The 7866-nt window shown below is 49.2% G+C and overlaps 1 long non-coding RNA gene across 1 annotated transcript; it reads left to right on the top strand.

The window, feature by feature from the left end:
* Window positions 1–128: 128 nt before the first annotated feature.
* LOC308576369 lies at window positions 129–6972 on the top strand. Its single transcript, XR_014003194.1, has 2 exons — window positions 129–422; window positions 5456–6972. It is a non-coding gene; the product is annotated as an uncharacterized lncRNA (long non-coding RNA).
* The last annotated feature ends 894 nt before the right edge of the window (window positions 6973–7866 follow it).

The following is a 7866-nucleotide window of genomic DNA, read 5'->3' as shown; positions in this document are numbered from 1 at the left end:
TCGTTTTGCGAAGCAAGCCCATAGGGAAATTCGTCTTGCGAAGCAACTTGAAAACGAAATGTGTACCTATGGCTTGTTCACCATTTTTTATATACATATAATTTATATTTTCTGTTTTACAATTTCAAATAAACATTTTACAAAGTTTATAATGTCCAATTACTTCCCTTCTTCTCTTTCCATGGTTCATTTTACATATCCTACCATTTTTAGTCATCCTGTTTCGTTATGGAACCAGTGTTGATGGCAGCTACCAATCATACCCTCTGCATTTGTTGCTCCAAATGCTTCCGTGTCTTTATACTAAAATAGTGTTTTTATACCCAATACCAAGCATGAGCAACATGCCATTGTGACCAAGTAAGGAAGTCTGTAGCCCTGAAGTTCATGCCCAGGAGCTGTTGCTCTTTTCATCTTGAAATGTTAGAGACTTCAGAATACAGACCAGAATGGAAAAATCCAGGCAGCAATATTTTAATTACAAAAGTTTTATTGACTTTGGTTTATTTGTCAGACAGTGCTCTACCCTGCAACCAGCAGGCTATTCTCCCACAACCACAAGAGCGGTCTAGAACTCGATAGATTTCGACCAATCCTGCAGCTCCCCGGAGGAGCCACATCCAAGTGCGCTGGGCAATGCAGTGAATAAAGAGCCACAGTGGGAGAGTGGGATGCTGTACTGCGGCCAATAGGGTTGGTATGGTTCGGTAGGGTCAGGGCAATAAGACATAGAGCAAGTCAATAAAGAAAATAAGAGAGAAAAGAGAAAGTCTTTGTAACTGTCCTTGTGATGATTAGTTGCAGGATCTCGTTGCCCGTGGCCTAACGCTTTTTCCCTGGTAGCGTCAGACACAAGGTGATGATCAACTTCAGAGGGTCAGCAGGATTTCTCTTGCAAGTCCAGACACCCTTCTTCAGATGCGTGTGATGTACCCAGGGGATCACCTCGACTACTTTCACTGCAGTTGGGGATGAGGGGGTCGCCAGACGCTGTCACCCAGAGGAACTGGTGAACCGGCTCAGCGAGACTGCCGCGGGACTGCAGGTGTACGCTCGAGGGAATACCTGGAAAGGAAGCAAACACACACAACAAACACAGGGATTGCACTTGTTCTTGGGTGATGTGATCTCCCATCTGCCCCAAACTGGCGGGGATGTCTCGGACGAAAGGGGTTGGCCTGCCATATAGAAGTTCAAAGGGTGATAGTCTCAGTCTCTTGGTTGGCGCACAGGGCACATTTTGGGATATAGCAGCAGTTAGTTATAGCAGCAGTTAAGTTGAGATAGAATATTCTCCCAAGGTGTGCTTTTGAACAGCTGGGCCTCCCAAATGGGTGGACTCGTGGTAATTCTTTACAATTGTGCTGGCCAGATGTTGGGGCACAAAAACACGGCTGTCTGGTCCTTCCTGGAGCGTTGCTCCTTCTTGGCTGGTCCACTGCTGTTCATCAAGGGTGTAACGTGGTTCCACATCGTCTGGAGTGAGTTCTGGGATCATTCTTTTGGCATAGCAGGAAATCTGGGCCGCCAGTTGATAAAGGTTGGCTATATACACATACTTCTCCAGCTGCTTGGTTGTGGCATCTGGCCTCATGTGGGTGGATACATAGTATCTGGTTTGTCAGCAGTGCTTAAGATCCCTTCTGGGACCACTGTTCCAATAACTGAGGCGGGGCCGGTTCCCGGGCTGCTTCCTTGGCCACTCTGTCTGCCAATCGATTTCCTCTGGCCACTTCTCCTGGTCCAGTCTTGTGTCCATAACCTCAATGCAATCGTGCGTCTGCTCCTCACCTTCTCCTACCGGCAACAGGGTAGCTGGGTTGAGGGCGGTGGTGACCACTGGTGGAGGTTTCAGAGCTGCCTCACAAGCTGCATTATCTGCTTTCCGGTTGCCTCTAGTGACCATGTCCCAACCTCTATCATGGCCTTTGCAGTGCATTACAGCAATCTCTTTGGGGGCCCATACAGTTTCTAGTAATGTCTCAACTTCTGGAACGTATTTCAGAGCTTTCCCGTGGGCTCCACTCAAGCCCCGCTCTTTCCATAGGGCGCCATGCGCATGCAGGGTTAAGAAGGCATATTTAGAATCAATATAGATGTTAGCCTTGCATCCAGCTGCCAATTGCATGGCAATGCCTTTCGCTGTTGGCCTCCTCAGAACTCTTGGAATGGCTTGCCTGGCCTGCACCCCCCACTTTTGGGTGCTCCATTGCCTGAGGAACAGCTTGCAACTGCCTTTTCAGCCTTTCTCCAACACACAGTGCATCACACAGATGCGTTGAACCGTAGAAACAACTTCCCAAAGCAGCCTCAGCCCCCTCTGGGCTTGGTACTCAGCCCCCTCTGGGCTTGGTACTCTTTCTGGGCATCCTCTAGGCCCCTCTGGTCTGGCTTCCACTGCAGCCTGACATGCCGTCTTCAATCCCTGCCACGCAACCCAGGGCTTCTCTAGAGCATCAGCCACGTCTCCTTCACAAGCCTCCACTGCGCCTGTAAACTTCTTAATGGGCTGGGCAAAGCCTGTTTCAGCCTGTGTACTTTCCCATAGTTGCTTTTCTGCCAGCCAATAATACATGCGTTTTGACCAGGCTTCCCAATTGGCTCCATGCAGCCTTTCACAGGGGTAATTCTTATGGCCTTGCTGTTGCTGAACAGACATCTTCCTCCCCCTTGGCCACGGGTCTCTGAATGGCTACGGCGGACCCCTCGGGTCCCTGGCCTGTGAGCCATTGCTGTGCCTAACACTGCTGCCTTTTCTTTCCTCCACTGCTTTTTCTCCCTCTTCTCAGCCTCTCCTCTTTGTTCAAACACCTTCTGGGCGATGGCCATGATCTGAAATCTGGACATGCCCTGGAACCCAGGCTGTTTTTGGATTTTGGTTCTAATGTCCTTTGCACATTGTCCTATGAGGGAGGCATTTACCATTAACTCATGTGCAGGGAGTTCAAAGTCAAAGGGGGTCCAAATTCTGTATGCCTCCATCAGGCGTTCCAAGAAATTCTAAAGCCTGTGTATTAATTCTCCTTAATTTTGAATTGATCAGTCTTATATTTCTTCAGCCAGGGGGGTGGGGGGGTTTCTCTATTATCACGTGAACCTCTAGAACTTCATCCATGTTCACAAACTCATGCAAGTTAAATGGAGAAAGTTCTTCCTCTTTTAGTTTTATGCAGTTTTTTTGTGTTTTGTTGTTTTTTTAAACTTCTAGTAGTTCTCCCAGCAGACACCTGACCTTGGCTGGTCACACCCTGTGGTCAGTTTCAGGTGTCCGGCTGGTTTGTTTTTTTGTTGTTTGTTTGTTTGTTTTTTCTGTTCCCTCATCCTTTTTCTGTGGCAACTAACTTGTCAACTGTGGTGGCCACAAAGATGCAGGTCTTCTCTTGAGGTTTCTCTGCCTGAGTCTCAAACCAGGGGTCTGCTGCAGTGTTCTCTGAGACACACCTGAGCACTGAGCCATCCAGCTGGTGCCTGGTTAAGGACACCAATTAAATTGCCCTCCCTGTCTCACCTATAACTGCTATAGGTCTAAAACCATTTCGTATTTCCTAGCCATAGACCACCTCTCACTGGTCATCAGAGAAGCTAGGGCACTACTGGTGGTTTCCCTGATGTGTTCCAAACTGCCGCTGGTCACATAGATACCCAGCTCTTCCCTAACTAAGTTCTGGGATTTAGCTTGCCCTCCCTGGTCAAGCTGTACTTACTATAGGGATCAAAACTGTTGGAGGTCTGCAAGGCTCATGTGCTTCCCAGTTCAGTGATGGGCTTTGGAGAAACTAGGAGGCTTGCCTTACTATCAAACTTACAGCTCAGCAGAAAACCCTCCAGCTCTGCCTGGCTGAACTCTTGCCTTCATTGAGGTCCAGAGATCTGAAAGCTTTGTATGCACTCTGGTTCTGTATACTAACTTGGATAACCTAAGGGATCTCTGGAGCGATCCCCTCCATCGCTCCCAAATCTGAATCTGAGTCTGAAACTCTTCTCTAAGTAACTACTCAGCCTCAAAAGATACTCCTTGTTGCCCTGTCCCAACTAGGGCCCCTATGTTTCTTCCCAGTTCAATGCTATGTCCAGTCCAGTTCACACAGAGTGTGTAAGCGTTCTGGCGTCATCACAACGCCATAGTCTCCGCTGAATCCTTTCTTGAAATTGTTCAGCATGCACTTTAGGGGAGTTATTAGACCTTTTGAGCCACTCCCTCCCATATTTAATATGGCCCTTGTGCAGCGTCCCCAAACACCAAACACACACACATGCACTTCCCAATTTTCCTCGCCCAGTCGAGCTCGCGCTGCTGGGAAGCGGAGTACTTATTGGTTCTACCCCAGGGGAATACCCTGGGGTTACACACACACACGCACCAAGTGCCTCTTTCACTGGACGCTGTACCACACACACTAGCCTCCCGGTTCCCCCCCCTTTTCCTTTTTGCCTTCCTTTAAATCCTTAAGCGTGGGTGGGTATCAGGGGCCAATCCTTCCCTTACTGCCACCAAACACGCTTGGGCATGTGATCAGGATGCCCCTTCCCCTTTTTAATTACAAGGGGGTCTCTGTCTTCCTCTGTCCCCAGGGCCCTTTGTCATGTACTCACCAGCCGGCTGGACTCTGCCCTGTCCTGTCAACCTCGGTCCTTCAATCCATTGCCTTCTCTTCCAGGATCCAGCAGAAGGGTCAAATTGGCTTCGCCCTCCTCCAAAGAAAAGCCTCGGTGGCGCCAGGATAAGCGGCCTATTGGCCCTTCCCCTGTGTCCCGCCTAGAAAAGGACAAGGGAGCTGCCTTCTGGTCTTTTTGAGGACTTAAGGTCCCTATCCGAGTCACGCAAGCACCAGAAATGTTAGAGACTTCAGAATACAGACCAGAATGGAAAAATCCAGGCAGCAATATTTTAATTACAAAAGTTTTATTGACTTTGGTTTATTTGTCAGACAAGCAAAGCAAAGGGGTGCATTCAGCTGCCAAAATGAGAGAAAATGCCCCCGAACACCAGGGGCAAACAGTTTTTATCCCCTTAGGCAAAACAATGGTTCAACCCTTGACCCAGCCCTCAAACATTCCCCTTTATGCATATTCATTGAAGCTCAACCAATTAAATAATTGATGTTGGTCTTTCGGTTCCAAACTGCATTATACACTAGGTGGCGCTGCGAGTTTAAAATCTTTCTGACCCCTTTTACTGGTTCCAGTAAATGCTCCTTGACCCCCTCCTCTTTTGTGGTTTTAACAGGTTGCTCGGCTTAGAACCTTGTGGTGGGCTAGACATCCTGGGCAAACGAACAGTTTCTCAGAACAGCTCCAAAATCCCCTGACCGCATCCTCTTGCAAACTCGCTGTGTTGCAAAAATATTGTTTTTGCAAGCAGGGGCAAGCAGGGGAGAGAGAAATGTCTTTTTTAGCTTTCAGCTTATTCCAAAGTGGACCCAGGTGGACCCCTGGTCCTCACTCCTTCAACAAGGCAATTTCATTAGTCTCAAAGGATAGCGGGAGTAAAATTAAAATAATTGGTTTAGCTCTTGCTGCTACACTTCTGAATTAAAGTGCGTACTGCTGAAAGTTCAGACCCATTTGACTTTCCATTAATACCTTACACGTGCTTTAGCAAGCCATGCCCTCTGTCGTTCTCCATGAAGCAACCTTGTGGGAAGTACTTTTGTTCACAGTGGAAGTCTGAATGACTTTAAAATGTTAATGACCAGGAAGGCTGCCCTTGATACATGAGCTTTGTAGGAGATGGGGGAATAACGGTGGTTGCATTTGAAACTTCCTTGCAAGCATTTTCCTCTGGAGAAGGGCCTTGCTGCGGGATCACATTCACCCAGTGCTATACCAACTGCACTGGCTCCCAGTGGAGTACAGGATTAGGTTTAAGGTGCTGGTTTTAACCTTCAAAGCCCTATATGGCCTAGGACCCTCGTACCTCTTCTGATATGCCCCACGGAGGACTTTACAGTCTGCAAACAACACTGAAGATCCTGGGCCCCAGGGAAATCAGACTGGCCTCGACCAGAGCCAGGGCCTTTTTGGCCGTGGCTCCAGCCTTGTGGAACGCTCCCCCACAAGAGACTAGGGCCCTGCGGGATTTGACATCTTTCTGCAGGGCCTGCAAGACGGAGCTGTTCTGCCAGGCCTTTGGCCACGGGGCCAGTCTGACCTATTTTCCTTTGTATAAGAACAAGCATGAAGGAGGCCTCCCAGCCTGTTCACAGGTCCTTGTATGATCAGTGAAAACAGTTGGTCCTGGCAAGTATTAACTACTCTCAATCTTCACCTGATAACTGCCATTTGTCCAGATTTTCATTTGTCTGAATTAATTTTAAGATGTATTTTAATTGATTCCTGTTTTTATGTATACTGTGATATTTGTAGTATGATAGCCGCTCTGTAACCCCCATAGTCGCCTTTGACTGGACTTAACCGTCCAGGGATCCTTTACCTTTGCTTATTGGGTAATCCTGCACTGCAGCAACCTCAGTACCGTGGAGCCCAAACCTCCCCACTACGCATCCCAGAAAGCGATGCCCACCCTTCCCTCTGCACATGGCCAGAGTTTCCAGAGTACATTGTGGACTATGCCATTCTGGGCGCTGCAGGAGGAAAGGAAGCGGCAAGGTTTTGACTGCCAGCCAAGCAGCATCCTGCTTTTCTTCAGCAGATTTATGCTTAAGGATTCGCTATGGTTAGGTTTCTTTTTAAAGAAAAAACCCAACACACACTTGCTGTTTCAGAAATGGTTTTCAACTGAAGACAGAACTGTACCATTAGTTTTAGCAAGTTACTGAAGGGCTTCTGCGGTTTTTATTAAGCTGCTGGGGAAACTTGAGTGTTCATTCTGGTTTATTTGAACAGAGGAGCCTGCAGAATCAGGCCAGAGGTTGCCATTAATTTGATTTGAGCTGGTTTTATAACGAACTGATTTTAAAATGTTGTATTATTTTACTGTTGTTAGCCGCTCTGAGCCCGGCTTCGGCTGGGGAGGGCGGGATATAAATAAATAAATTATTATTATTATTATTAAATGCAAGAGAAAACTTTTGTCCATTGCCTTTTAGGTGCTCAGGGTGGGAAGTCCCATTTGCAGCCCTTTGCCCCAGCACCCGCTCTTGACCTGGCACACCCCATCTGAAAGGCAACAACCATCAACTTGGGGGGCGGCCCCCTCAAATATTTTATTGGGGGGAGAGGAGGGACATTGGCCCCTAGGACTTGGCTCCTCCCCAGTTCCCCGCCTCCAGCGCCTCGGCCAGGAAGGACAGCGAGACGGGGAACGGAAGCTCCTCTCTTTCACACTTCCTTTCCGCTCTAGGACTGGCAGCTCCATTACCGCTGTTAACCCTTTCAGAACGAAGCGGCAGGAACCTCCGGGCCGCTCGGACAGACGCGAGACACTTGCGGGGTGCGCGTCACCCCCAAATATCTCATTGGACGGTGCGAAAATACCTGTCACCTAGGTCGGTAACGCTTCTAGAGCGACTGCGGCCTCCGCCATTTTGCTTGCCGCCGTCTCCACGGCGACGGGCCTCGCCGCCGCCATTTTGCCGAGATCGTTTCTATAGCAACGACGGCCTCCACTATCCCCGCCGCCATTTTGCCTAGGTTATTTCTATAGCAACGGCGGCCTCCGCCATTTTGCCGGGGTCGTTCCTATAGCAACAGCGGCCTCCGCCATTCCGCCGGGGTCGTCTCTATAGCAACGACGGCCTCCGCCCTCCCCGCCGCCATTTTGCCGAGGTTATTTCTATAGCAACAGCGGCCTCCGCCATTCCGCCGGGGTCGTTTCCATAGCAACGGCGCCCTCCGCCCTCCCCGCCTCCATTTTGCCGGCCCCGTCTCCATAGCGACGGGCCTCGCCGCCGCCATCTTGTTAGG

The sequence above is a fragment of the Podarcis bocagei genome (genome assembly GCF_964188305.1).
Source record: "Podarcis bocagei genome assembly, chromosome: 1".
Lineage (NCBI taxonomy): Eukaryota > Metazoa > Chordata > Lepidosauria > Squamata > Lacertidae > Podarcis > Podarcis bocagei.
Note: the sequence above shows the minus strand (reverse complement) of the source record. Positions and strands in the feature narration are given on the sequence as shown.